The sequence below is a fragment of the Falco punctatus genome (assembly GCF_963210335.1).
Source record: "Falco punctatus genome assembly, chromosome: 1".
In the NCBI taxonomy this organism is placed as follows: domain Eukaryota; kingdom Metazoa; phylum Chordata; class Aves; order Falconiformes; family Falconidae; genus Falco; species Falco punctatus.
The window spans coordinates 8,038,825-8,053,873 of NC_137580.1; the positions used below are offsets into that span (position 1 = coordinate 8,038,825).

Genomic DNA, 15,049 nt, shown 5'->3' on the forward strand with positions numbered 1-15,049 from the left:
TTTTTTTTTCCCGCTCTATGTGTCCTTTTTCATTCCATAAGAAATGTCGTCTTTCCTCTGTGAGGGTTCATACCAAAAAATGACTAGATTATTTATTGGAAATCGTTGTCAAGAAGCCAATTTCCCCAAAAGATTCAAGCCCCCAGATAGAATATTTGTGGAATATATCTGATACTTTTGCAGAAAAAGGATGGAAACTCCCATAATAGTACTTGGAATATTCTTACATAAAAAGCTGTTTTTCAGAGGCTGGGGTTTTTTTGTCTTTGTATAATCAGCCTCTTACAAATGAGTAGCAATGCTTAACAGCATACATGATAAATTAATACATATAAATTTTGAAATCTTGTCTAGATGAAGTACAAAAGTAATTGTGATGTAGTCTGCCAAGCTACGGAAGTAACACCTACTGATGTAATGGAGACAACAGATAAATGCATGACTTATATCGGTGTATACATACATACGTGTATATATATGTATTACAGATATGCACGTTGCAGACTATTGTTCTTTAGACTACATTCAAAAAGCACCTGTTCGAACCTGAACAAGAGAAATTTGTGGTTTGTATCACAATATTTAAGTGTGGTGTAGTTCCCAATGTTTTCTTCTATAAACCTGCCATTCTGGATGTACACGGTAACTAGAAATGCTGCCTTCAGAAAGCACTGTTTGTGATAGTCACATATCACTGTCAGGAAATCATCATTTCTGACTGCCACTTTAGGAAGACATTGTAAAATTTCTCTTTAGAGGAAAATGTAATCCAGAAATGCATGCCCTGAGCTGTTTGGGATACAGCACGAACAGCCGTGCTCCTGCTGTAGGTGCCCGTGTTTCTGAATTCTTGACCTCGGCAAGTTTATTGCCAAGACCATTAATATGTCTGGAGGTTTTGGTAGTTTCTGTATTTCCTTTACATTCATCATTGAGTTTTGTTACAAGCATTGAAGCTGTACCCAGTTGCTACTGAAAGCAACAAGAATATTTCTTTGGGTATATTTATTTAGTTGAGTTGGACAGGAATGAAATCTGGGTTTTGAACTTTTGACTTAAAAGCTCTTTTATTCATCTGTCCGAAGTTTCCTACTTTTGCTGCTATAAAGACCATGCCCCCCCCTTTTTCTTTTTTTTTTTTTTTCTTTTTTAAAATGACTGTAAAAAGCCATATTTTGTCTGTGAATTTTCTTGAAGTCACTGAACTGGATTTTCAACTTAAACATATTGAAGCATGGTAAAGGATAGATGTCTAATTCGTTGTTATTACTTAGAGTAAAAGCCTTTACAAATTTTATTAAGCTGAAATTGTTTCATTTCCACAGAAGATATCAGAATCTAGAAGGAGCATTAAGAAAACTTCGTGTTCTGTCTCCAGTGTAAAAAGAATCAGTTTCACAAACATGTTTTCAAAGAATGCTTGCCAATATGATAGAGAGAAGAGGATGGGATTTTACAAAAGCTTTTGCTGGATTTGGAAGTAGAAATCCTATTGGAACTTGACAGAATCTTTATACCTAAAATTCTTAACTGCTTTTAAGATCCAAGAACTTACTTCAATAAAACTATTTTCTGTCGTTCTTGATGTGAGCAGTATGTGGTATTTCATGCTCGTATAGCTTGAAATTTGCATTTCTAAAACTTAAAGGAAATTACATTATAACCGTCATGTGCATGATTACTGTACCTTTGTAAATTCAACAGATTTTGTTTTGTACTTAATTTGGGAAATTATTTTTTTCCCAGTGTTAGGTTAACAAGATTCAAACTTTGAGTTTGGAATTTGTTTATCGTGTCAACCTTGGAACAGAAAAGTGGCTAAAATTTCAGGAGATTCTGAAGCAGGATTTTATGAATTTAAGTGACACAGTAATGAAATGATGACACGAGATTCAGAGATTGCCTTCCCATTTTGATGATGTTTTCATCAAACTCATCTTGATTTACAAAACCAGATTTGTATAATCTGTATTTCAAAATTAATATAAATGCACATTTTAACATTAAGACACACAATGAGCTTGATTTTCTGACTTGTTTCATAACTTTGGGTAATACTCATATCCTTGTATTATAGAAAAAAAGCTTTTATCAGTAGAAAAGTATTCACTGCTAGCTATACTCAGAACTATATACTTATATATAAACTCTTATCCTTTTAATTTTTCACTTTAAAACTGTTTTTGAAAGAATGTTGACAGCTACCTTTTTGAATCATGTTTAAGCATTAATTTAGCTCTAAGATCTCTCCTCTTTCACGTTTATTTATTTGTAAGACTTTTTTCATAAACATTTCAAAAACCTTCTATAGATTTTTCTCTTGGACTGAGGTTGTTATTGTTTCTAGGAATTTTTCCCCTTCTGGAAATACAAAAATAAAAGTATTATAAAAGATATAAATGAAACTAAAAAGAAAAAAAATAATAATTAAACTTTCATATCCATATTCTACAAGTTTGTATGCACAAATACTTCTATTAAGTGGGTTAGTCACTTCAGTTGTGTACATCCCATGTATGTAATGGATTACACGAGATTACATAAACCCTCATTTTAGCAGATTTTTTTAGATATCCTGATGTCTTTCACTGAAGTGCTATGTAGGCAGAAACACCAGCCTACTCCCTTCAGGATCTGCTTCTAAGAAGAGCTCACTAAACATAGGATGGGGAGTAATACTTATGACCATATTAAAAAAAACACAACAGCATGGAGTCCGCCGCAGCAGAAGATACCAGAAAGGTGGGTCTGTGTTTTAGTTAATTAGAAATCTATTTCAAATTTGGGTGGTTGTTTGTTTGTTGTTTTTTTTTTTTTTATTTAAAGCTTGGCTGCATTCCCCCTGTCTCAGACGAAGTCATTGTGCTGTTAAGATGACATCCTGTTCACTTATCATCTTCAAAAATTATTTAAGCCTTTCACGTAAATGAATTTCTCTTCATAATTATATGAAGTTATTAGGATAGGTTTAGATTAAATTGCAAGTTACCTTTCCTGATGCTAAGCTCTTTTCATAGTATTTCATTTGATTATTCCACTTGAAGTTTTTTCACTTGACTATACCTTCTGTGTCACTTGAAAGTTTAAATAGACAATAATTTCCATAAGCAAATATCAGAAGTAATCATACTACTTTAGTAATACTCTTTAAAGTAATAACATCTTACAGAAATTTCCATTTTTGGTTTATAATAGGAATTCACAGACTCTGCCATGGAGAAAACCATTTATAGGCAACCGCAGCAGGCCTGGTTTGATGGAATTCTGGGCCACTTCCTTCGTCTGTGCCACTCACATTAACCAAACCATTAACACCTGCTGAACCTTCTCCCCATCAGTCATCAATCATGAGCAATCAGTCAGGTACTTGATAATTAACAGAGAGGGGAAAAACACTTCACAAGGCTAAAAATACGCCTTTATGGTGGCTTCATGCATAAACTCAAATAACAACAGGGGAAAGGTTTAATAAAAACAACTTCAGTGCCTGTACATCTGTTAAACAAACGCAGCAAAGTGGAACCCAGTAGTATGTGTAACACAGGGGCCTTCCGCATGTTAGTTACGTCCTTTATTGAATTGCAGCCCAGGGACTGCGGCGTGGAAGAACTAAAGTTGGTGAAAAGTTTGAAGCAGAGCAAGTGAAAAAGGTGCTAGAGGACATCATTGAAACCTGCCGTTGTGATGCACTTTTGTGGTCCCTGTAGTATCAGTATTCTTAAATGAAGAACTTATCACTGAAAAGGCCTACGTTTGCACTGTTCTTTACTATCTGGAGATGTACTTGGCTGGGTGCATGTGCTGAAAATGTAAGGCATGTTTCTAAGGGTCCCCATTCTGAAGGGCTTCAGAGATCACACTGAGGGCTGCCAAAAACATCTTTCCCAACTTGTGAGTTTACTGAACCCACTTTGATAAAACTAACATCTGAGTTAAATGAATCATGTTTCAAGTTGACAGAATATTTGCATGGGTAGAATGGTTTTAACTTTAACTAGTTTGATAATTAGAAAAAAATATAGAGGAAATGAAATTAGGATGTACTATAGAGGTGGTAAGCTGCTGGAAATCTAAGGATATTTCCTTTCTGCGCTCAAAGTAAATATCCTGCTTATTTCAAGATCAGTTCTGTATTTGATGTTTTATGGTATTGCTAAGGGTAAATATTTGAAAACGTATGCTGTGTGCATCACTGGTGCGTTAGGTGTGAAAAGGACTGCAGAATATTGATTCTTCCCTGAAAGTGTCACAATATCCAGGGACATTTTCTTGAATGCTGATGGTAGTGCTTCTTGCTCTTTTTATTAACCATGGTGTTTTATCAATTCATGTTGTGTCAAGGACATTGTATTAAATGCAAGGTAAGCTTCTTAGATATGAAGAGAACTCTTTCTTAGCACCTTACCCCTCATCTTTTCCCATTCAGAAGTTTCTGTGATGACTTTCCTATCATCCTAGCTTGTTAATGGGACTTCAGTGTAGGGTGCTCATAATCTCCTTTTTCAGAAAATTTCTGGTTTTGTTTTCTTCTGCATTTCTGGACAATGAAAAGGAATTTTAGTAAGGAAAGTAGTACTTAAAAACTTCTCCAGTGGGTTAAAAGTTGGTATTCGGGCATTCATCTGGCTATTCCTTCATTGCATCAGCCTAGTGAGACTGAATTTCATGGTTCCTAGAATGAAAAGCAGAGAATAATTCAGAGTGACCAGTAAGGTTATTGTAGAATCATTTAGGTTGGAAAAGACCCTTGAGATCATCAGGTCCAACTGTTAACCCAGGACTGCCAAGTCCACCACTAAACCATGTTGCTATGCACCACATTTATGCTTTTTTTTTTTAAATGCCTCCAGGGATGGTGATTCCACCACCTCCCCAGGCAGCCTGTTCCAACGCTTGACCACCCTTTCAGAGGTTTGTCCTAATATATCCAACCTAAACCTCCCCTGGTGCAAGTTGAGGCTGTTTACTCTTGTCCTGTCACTTGTTATCTCGGAGAAGAGATTCACCCCACCTGCCCACAGCCTCCTTCCAGGGAGCTGTAGAGAGCAATAAGGTCCCTCCTGAGTCTCCTCCAGACTAAACACCCCCAGTTCTCTCAGCTGCTCCTCACAACATTTGTGCTCCAGACCCTTCACCAGCTTCGTTGCCCTTCTCTGGACACACTGCAGCACCTCAGCGTCCTTCTTGAAGTGAGGGACCCTCACCATTGGGTCCTCACCAGTGCTGAGTACATGGGGATGATCATTTCCCTAGTCCTGCTGGCCACATACTACAGAGTAACGGGTTCCCAGAATGTAGAGGGAGAATAACGTCTGAAAACATTTTTCCCAGCATCACGGGTTTCTACTTCAGCATTTGAAAGACAGGCATGGAGTAAATGTGATCAGGTTTGTAGTCAGGATTCCTAAGCATATAGAATTCAGTGAAGGGATCAAGTGTGGCACTGATGTATGTCAGGTTTAAGCCTCAGCAGTTTTATATCAAAGCTGCATTGGATCCCCTGCACTTTTGTAATATACATAACACTTTTTATAGGTATATATGAAAAATACTAGGTTTAAATATCAGAATTATATAATGGAAATATACCTCAAGTGACACTAACCAGTTGAAACTTGTTTTTGAAATCCATTTTAATCTTTTATTTTAAGTTGCAAAGCAGATGCAGCACGCAGACCTTCCTTGCTCTTGCTCTCCCACTCTACTTTCTCCCCCTGCCTCTCACCTCCCCCTTTAGCATGCATATTGCAGATGAAAACAACAGAGTAGAAGCCTGGAAAATATACTGATCCATTACCCATGCATATTTCATGAATTTGCCTAATTTCCTGCAGTTATGACTTAATTAGGTAATTATTCTACCCTCTGTCATTGAATGTGATTTCTTAGTTCTTCCTCTTGTGACCAGTGAATGTCCTTTCTATTACTATGTAAATACAAAAAAATCAATGACGTTTTCAATGAACATGGGCCACATGAGAGCTTTTCAATGCTGGTTGTGCTGGGGATGAAAATGAGTTATGGTTCTTTGGGTGGGTGTAGCGTTCTAGGGACACCCATTGTCCTGCTATTTGGCCTTAGAAGGGAAAGACCTTCTTTTTCACATATTAGCCTTCTGATACCCTTTGTTGCTTTGTAGCCTACGTCATGCCAATCTTCTTTTTGTAAGATATTAACCTTCTTTCATCTTATTAGTTTAGTTTTGATTTTCAAATATATTCTGAATTCTGAATCCTGGTATGCCCAATACCTGCTACTGCTGAGCTTCTCCCCTCCTTGCTAGTGCAGCTTTTGACAGGTATCAGAGATATTAAATCCATAAGTTTCATGAAAAGTCATAAATGATTGGAAAAAAATTTTCCTGTTTATGATCCCCGTTCTTCAGCCCCCTCCCCCCAATCTACCTGAAAGAAAAAGTTGTGTTAAAAAAGTGAAACTGTTAAGAATTAGAGCTCAGCCTTTAGTAAGAAACTGAAGGTCCTGTGATGGTGTAGGTCATGAAAATATTGGAAAAACCCACACTTACTATTGTAAGAGCAGCACACAGCAACTTATGCTTGGTGTGCTTCCAGAACAACTTATTTTGTAGAAAGGTGACATGTGATAACAAAATTAGTGCTACAGAGAAGTTGTCCTGGCACAGGTTATTATTTGGTTTCTTAGACCGTATGTAATAACTTTTTAGAGATGTGACATCCTATTACAAAACCTTTGACTTCTAATGCAATATGTAATGTTGAAATTTCCTAACATAATTGTTTATTGTCTCATTTTTAGTATAGATAAGCATAAAACGAAGTGTTGAAAATATTTTCAGAAGACTGGGAAAAAAACTGTCAGTATCGTGCACAAATTCTTCCTTATTTAGAAAGAACAGAACTTTAAAGAACATTTAATTGCAGACTGTTTTGGTGCTTTTTCAGGTAACAGCTAATATCCATGAACGGCCAAAGGTGCCAGAACTACTTGTGTGATTTTAGATGGGTAACGTTAATTAGGAACCAGCTCTTCGAGGTCAATAGCTTTTATTTCAGGGTCTAGCTGTGCGGCACACACACACTGCAATGATATCTCTCTAAATATCAAGGGCTAAAATGTGACGAGGGGTCACATCTTGCATGCCTGATTCACAAAGGTAGTTCTGTTGACTTCTGCAGAAGTGTCTGCAGGACTCAGGCAGAATTTACCTCTTGCTTGGGTGTGTTTTCCCCTCAGTCTCTTCTCTGCTATGCTCCGTGTAGCTGATCTGTTCACGTGTACAAAATAAAAATGGGCACTGTCATGGTTAATTTGGTGTTGAAATTGACCTGCTGAAGGAAATGTCCAGTTTGAATGACCAAGCCTTTGTTTTGGTATTATGCGCACCAGTGACTCTCTTATTTCACATGACTGAAAATTTAACAAGGATTTAGTAAAGAAGGATTTATTTAGAAGAAAGATGTGTCTTTCTTTTATCTGTTTAGAAGAAAGATGTGTCTTGGAGGCTTTGTGATAGGAGATCTAGCTTGTTGCAGTTGGCAGCTGGTTTTGAGAGAGATGTTTCCAATGGTAGCCAGTCTTCCAGATGAAGGGATTTGTGTTCCTGCTTTTCTACCAAAGCCAGTAATACATCACTTGTGAATGGCACAACTTAAAGGATCTTACCTTACGTTAATGGTTTCAGAAAAAGCAAACAACCCCCAGATCATTATTTTAGACATTGCTCTCCTCTACCAAGGTGGTCGCTTCCTCGAAGAGAAATCATAACTCCTTCCAAGCCCTCATGAAATTGGGCAGTTTCTCCTACAAAAAGAAGGGTTCAAATGTACGCACTTTCTGCTTGGTACAGCATCAGAGCCTGGGAGCTGTTAGAAAACAGTTGAGAATTTGCCATTTTTTTATCCACCAATGCACAAAGCTTATTACTTCCCCCCTCCAGCTTTTCTCCCATTTTCAGTTCCCTCCACAGATCTGAATGCTGCATGTTGGCTTCCATTTTGATCTGATTTTGCTTAACCTTTCACTCAGTGAATCAATCAAGTAATGTTCTCATTTGGGAATGCTAATGTTCAGCTTTCTACAGCAGTGACTGGAGACACTGTGACAATTCTATTTAGCTTATGGTAAATATTTCAGCAAGAAAAAACATCCCTTGCCTTGCAGCTTAATAAACTGTCACAGCAGATGCAGCTGTGTAAAATGGATTTTAAATCCTCTTTACTTCTCTTTAAATATTTTCACTTCTGGCTTTACATTGTTCCCTGGTTGTTTAAAGCTTCCTTGGATTTCTAGCACCTCTGTTAAATATTAGGAAATCTTAGTCACAAAACCAAACAATACAGTGTAAATGGCTTCTGTTTCTTTTTGAAGCGAACATAGAGCTTGAAGTGGCCAGTGGGACCTTTTAAATCCTGTCTAATTACATGTTCCCTTAAGTAAGGCTATATAAAGCTCTTGGGGAAGACTGCAGAAGAGAGTCGCAGGGCATTTTCAAAAGGGAACTACTAAAATGTTAATTATCTGAACATCAACATTACTTGGGGTCATTTTTCAGTTTTAACTTCCCACTGCAAAGTATAGTTTCAGCAACAACTATTATGGTGCTAAATGGCACGCTGAATCTTGTTAGACAGTTATTAATGAGAGAATATAGTTTTTGATACAGGTACCTCAACATCACGTACAACAAACCCAGCTGGATATTTAACTGGTTCCAACATGCATGGCAAATGGCAATGCTCTGACCTTTTACGCATTTCTGAGAAACAGTCCATGAGGTGCTGAAGAAGGCAGAGAGTGGTAAATCGTGTGTGGTAAATATAGTGGTAACACTGAAGTAATAACAAAAGAGTAAGTAGAAGTAAGATAAAGTAAAAAGAGAGTGTAGAGCTATTGAAAGTGAAAATCTTCTTGAGTTTTGAAAAGTTTTAGTTGTAAGAAGTTGTGCTGTGGGGAAAAAGGGGGGATTTTGTGTGCGTTTCCAAATGAGGTGAGAATTGTCTGAGGAATTTTTTAAGACTGTCGTTAATTATGAAACCAATGATATAAAAAATTGAAACTTTTAAAGTACGCAATGAATGCTGTTGAAAGGTTGAGTCTATAAATAACAGAGAAGATAAACATTAGAGTACTGATGAGGGAAAGCCCAAGGCCTCAATACTTTTGCTGTTTAAACATCTTGGGTGTCCTAATCAAAGGTCTCATGAAAATGTACAAAAAAAATCTCTCTGAAAGAGATTTTGATGATAACTGCCTTAAGTGATTTACTTAGAGTTGTCATAAATGCTGGTGTCACGTTGCCCTTTTTGAGCCATCTAAATTGGAAATTCATACCCATCTCTATGTTTTCAGCTGAAAATTGCAGGAAACTATTTTTATTTAGAATGGAAAATATCTAGAAAAAAGAGAAGAGTTCAAAAAAAGGGCCTGATGTGACACTAAGATTTTAAAATGGCAAACAGTTCAAAATTGAAATTGTTACGGGAACACACACAATAGATGATTGAAGCAGAAAGCTGTTCAAGGCTTGATGATTTTTGTTGTAACACATATGTCTTCAGTCCATCTGTCCACTGTCTGGAATAAGATTAAACATGCAATGAAAAGTCCTCCATACAGCAAGAAGCAAAAATTTGTGATAGGATTAGTGATACCTACAACAAACCAATAGGGCCATATAATGATGAGAAATGAAAATTTGGCAAGGGAAACGGTATTTGCATTCCATCTGCTCCTTGTCTTGAACACAAGTTTTATAAGCTTCATGGTCTAGTACTGTCCTGGTAAAATTTGGAGGAGGAGGAGGAGATAGTGAGGTGGTTCTAGGAAATTTGCAAGTGTTTCCAACTGTAAAAGATGACCTTAAAAAGAGGCTATAGAAAGATCTTTGAAAATTGAACAGATGGAGAATGATGGGGAAAAGAAGAAGGTGGCACCTTAGTAGTGCACGTGGCAACCAGTGATATAAGTACACAATTTTGTATTTAATTCAGAGAGAAGAGAAAACCATAGAAGAAAAACAGAGGTGACAGGAGTACATGCAATTAATAAGGAAGATTTACTTTTTGTGCAGCATTTTGAGTGGATTTCCGTAGTGTAAGATGGAGAGGGTCAAGGCTGACAGGAGAAGACTGAAATACATTAGGTACAAGGCCAAGGTGCTAATTTCATCTGTTTGGACGCACAAGAAAGCCTTCTCTTTAGGAAATTTGTGTGGGAAGATGGAGCAAAATTAGAATATCTCAGTGATGTGAAGACTAGGGAAAGATGCACATTAAAGGCAGTACCTGGGTTTGGGGTTTGAATTACAAATGAGATGTTAATGGTATTTATAAAGGCTGAAAAATGAGTTAGGGCAGCAAGGTGGAAATTAAGTGCTTTGATTTGTTCATGCTGACTGTAAACTGGTGCCTGGCAACCCACAAGAAGTATCACTACAAAGTTCACAGTTGGAAACTGGCATAAAGGCAAAGTTTTGTGGAAATAGTAAGTCAATGAAAATCCTCCTTTTTTTTTTTTTTTCTGTTTTTGTTGATTTGCGTTCCCTTAAAGTAGCAAAAATAACCTTCTGTGGACTAAATCACACAGGCAGATGATGGTATACCCTCATTTTTTCAGACATTCCAGTTTTGAAGTGGCAATGTTCTTCCCTATCAATGAGCATGTGTGAATTAGAGTGTTAGTATCGAACTTCTTTGATGCTATGCTTTGATTTTTAGCTTCTGCCAAATATCCGGTTGAGATCAGCGGCTGTCTCAAACATTTTCAAACACAGTGATGATGGGAAAGTGCTGTGTAATGTAACAAATAATTGTGAAAGTTTTCAGTAGAAAATGCCGAAGGATAGCTGAGGCTTTCCTGAAATTTCTTCTTTTTCTCTGGATAGCTACAAATTAATTTGGGTGTGTCCGTAACATGTTTTGCTTTGTTTTCTGGAAATATAAGTTCACCAACAAGTCTCATAGGACGTATTGGAATGTCAGTATGGGACCAAGTTACTTGTGAACTTGAGGTAAACATGTACGTTACATTAATAACTTCATCAATGGGGTTATGCCAGTTTATTGTTCATAGGAGTCAAGATTATTTAAGGCATAAAAATACCAAAAAAACTCTAAAGTTTTTTCAGATTATATACAGTTATTTTGATAAATTCACTTAAGGAGAAATTTTCTCCATGTAAGAACAGTAACCAATATGTTGAATTGTCAAGGATGATGCCCTGTGCTGTCACTGTCTTCAGGTATATGTCATTGCTTACGATGTTATAGAGACAGGTAGAAAAAAGGATAGAGCTTTCATCTTGCATTGACTAAGTCAAAAATGAAAATTCAGAACTGACAGTTCTAGGCTTGCAGTGTATCTCTAACTTTTCTGTTTTCTACTATATATATATTAAGGTTCAATTTCGATCACTTTGGGGCAAGTGCTATGACAAAGTCAAGCATACAAGGCGCTGAAAAGCCAAGGTTTTTTTCACAAGAATATGGAGCAGCAGATGTATAATGGTATCTAACTACTTGATAGGAGCCTCTCTAGTGGTGTTGCATTTGTGTGACTGAGCTAATGCCTTATGTACGAGTGCAAAACAAAAATCACCATTTACACATTTGCTAAGGACACAATATAGCCTGAAGTTGTTAAAGTAGCTGTTGGGTTTTTACTTATTTTCAAAGGAGAGCAAGGTGAATTTTTCTTTGTTATAAAATGCCTACGTTCAAGAAATGCTAAATGCAAACAAAATAAACTGTAAAGGATTCAAACATCCTGAATGGAAGCAGCAGAGTAAGCTTCTTGTCAGCAGAACGAGGCACATGTTATCACCGGTGGTGGAAAAAAGGAGGATTGCACAGCCACATCCTATCCAGCCAAACAGTTCACATTCACTTCAGATAAATTATACGTGGCACCAATCTAAATCCAGAATTCCAGTGATATGAATATGAATTTACTCAGTGCTTGTAAACATCTTGATACAACATTAGTGGCATGCAATTGCAAAACACTTTAAAGATATGCTTGATGACAGCCAAATGTAAGTTAAACCTGAATATGTTACGCCCTAATGTAGAGCTGTAGTAATTGATTTAGCTATAATTGGACATCAGTTATTGAATGTAAAACACTGGTGACTTTTGAGTGCCAGCTCCTCACCTGTTGTCTTGGTGTTTCCCCAGGAAAAGGTAAGAAAGAATCTGTCCCTTACGAATATTTTTGAAACTTCCTGAGCCACTGGACCACAAGACCTGATTGTATACTATACAGTTAGTGGTGTCCCTTTCCAACGTGTTATAATTAATATTTCTATTATTTTTAATGATTTTTACCTTGCTAGGGCTTGCATCAATGGTATTTATTTTTCAGCCAGCCCAGGAACATCGTGATCCCTTTCATACTGAATAAGTATGATAATGATATTGCATACCATGAATTTACTTTCACTTTGCGTATTCTGTTCTCTTAAAATCTGTGATTTAAAAAAATAAAAAATGTATGATGAAAGTTCCACATTAAAAGTCATGTACGTTTTATTATCATTCAGTTTATAGTTAAAGGCTGGAATGTTTTATTAAAGCATTTTTTATTTTATATGGCAGCCTAAAGAACATTTTTAGATTAAAAATGGGTCAAATATAGGATTTGATCAAAATCCTGTTCATTGTTTGCTCTATCAGCTTTTTTTTGGCCCATCTGTCAGCTAGGGCAAAGACAGTCATTGTCATTTATGGTAAGCTAAAAATCTCTTTCAGTTTAGATTTCTAATGCTCTATGATGTTGCACTATTTGTTGCAAAACTGCAGATGCCCGTTTACTTTAAAGTTTAAAAAGTCAGTCCATAGATCAAAAATAAATATAATGAAATATATAAAGATAACTAGTTTAATGTCCACCTTTATATTTGACTTGAGGCTTTTTTTATGACTTAAGGCTTCTTTTAGTACATATTTGCAGGATGCAAATCCAGAGGCACAGATTGTGCTGGCACTATCCATATAAATGAACAAATTTCAGTTTTGCACTAGCAGGATACTTTGGGCTTAAAGTTAGTTAACATAACAGGAACATAATTGAGTGGGACTGGTTTTGTTCTTCAAATCTGAAATGCCTTGATGATTTGTGTTGCTGTGATTGATTAGAAACCCTTTGATTTCCAGGTAGCTGTCCAAAGCACGTTCAAATAAAGTAATATATATAAGACAATGTAAAATTGTAAAATAATAATAACAATAAGCTGTGAAATGTGTTGCCATGGCCAGTTGTGTATGGTAGAACTTTATGCTGTTTCAATAGGGAGGGTAGAAAAGTTCATGGAAGATAAATCCTTTCAGCATTACAACATCCATTGAAACCTTTGATTTGAGTAATCTGTCTCTCAAATGTTTAGAAGATGTTTGAGTATTCAAGTAAGTAGCATAGGTATTTTTCTTGATTTTTGTATTTTTGTGTTCTTTTTGACTCTGCCATTGGCAAATTCCTGGGTCTGAGGGCCTTTGGTGTGACTCTCTACAACCAATTGTATATCTGAAAGGTTGGTCTTATTTTCAATTTTATATGATTTTGATACTCTGACCTCAGTGAAATGCACTTATGTAATAATATGGACAGTGGTAACATATGAATAAATTGGAATTACCTGTATGTAATTACTTTTGGTGGCATTAAAGCTGTAATGCCTTCAGCCTATGGCTCAGTTCTTCCGTTTGAGGACACGCAATTCAGTAGGAGCAAGACAGCGTGCCAGTGTGCTCACAACCAGCTCATCAATATTAAAATGGGATGAAGAGAGAAGTACAAGTTTTTATCAATGCAGTTAACAGTGTGCATATGTAACATAAAAAAAATCTGGCTTTTGTTCAGTTCCTCTTGGAATCCAGGAGATTCTAGATCCAAGTATAATATTTTGAGGTTGTTTTGGTTTCAGCTGGGATAGAGTTAATTTTCTTTTTAGTAGCTGGTGCAGTGCTGTGTTTTGGATTTGGTGTGAGAACAGTGTTGATAACACACTGACGTTTTCAGTTGTTGCTAAGTAATGTTTATATTAAGTCAAGGACTTCTCAGTTTCTCAGGCCCTGCCAGTGAGAGGGCTGGAGGGGCACAAGAAGTTGGGAGGGGACACAGCCAGGACAGCTGACCCGAACTGGCCAAAGGGATGTTCCATACCGTGGGACATCATGCTGAGTAAATAAGCTGGGGAAAGAAGGAAGAGGGGGGACATTTGATGCTACAGTGTTTGTCTTCCTGAGTAACCATACACATGATGGAGCCCTGCTTTCCTGGGCATGGCTGGACACCTGCCTGCCCATGCACAGTGGTGAATGAATTCCTTGGTTTGCTGCATGCGCAGCTTTTGCTTTTCCTATTAAACTGTCTTTATCTCAACCCATGAGTTTTCTCATTTTTACCCTTCTGATCCTCTCCCCCATCCTAGCTGGGGACAGTGAGCCAGCAGCTGTGCAGTGCTCGATCACCAGCTGGAGTTAAACCATGACAGGGGTAATCCAAATAATTTTGCCTTCCTGTCCCAGCATAACTGGTACCTGTTTTCCACATCTGAACCGCTGACAAACTTAGTGTTAAGGTGGGGCAACAAGAGAATCCAGCTGGTTTTACTCAAATGTGACTTAAATCACACTACTGTGACTGGAGAGACTTCTGAGTTTCCAAAGGAGTAGCTGCTTCTCAGCTTGTTTCTTTGAAAGTTAGACTTTATCACTGGAAGCTCTGTACAAACCTGTTCAGATTTGCAGGTCTGGAAAATTACAGTCCAGTTCTTCTGCCTCGGATCAGATGGCTGTACTCGCAGCTGTAAATGTTGGTGCCTTGTGCACTTGGGAGATCTGTAGAATCTAAGAGTATTTTATCAGTAAGGTGCCACTCAGCACAAGAAACTGCTCAATGCATGCAAAATCAAACTTCTGCGTTGTTTGTTTGTTGTTGGGGTGGGGTTTTTTGCATGAAAAATGAGTCTCCGTTATACTCCTTGTTCTGGTAGACATACCTGCTTTCCATACACTTGCATGCATTGAACCTAATAAGGTTCCAATAGGACTACATGCTGGCTTTGATGGTT

General features: G+C 37.2%; 1 long non-coding RNA gene across 1 annotated transcript in view; it reads left to right on the forward strand.

Moving 5' to 3' along the window:
• The window catches only part of LOC308060855, a 62,322-nt gene continuing 47,273 nt past the window's right edge, over nt 1-15,049 (forward strand). Inside the window, exon 1 of the long non-coding RNA XR_013926941.1 lies at nt 1-15,049. This exon is cut by the window's right edge and continues 40,210 nt beyond it. This is a non-coding gene — a long non-coding RNA (uncharacterized lncRNA).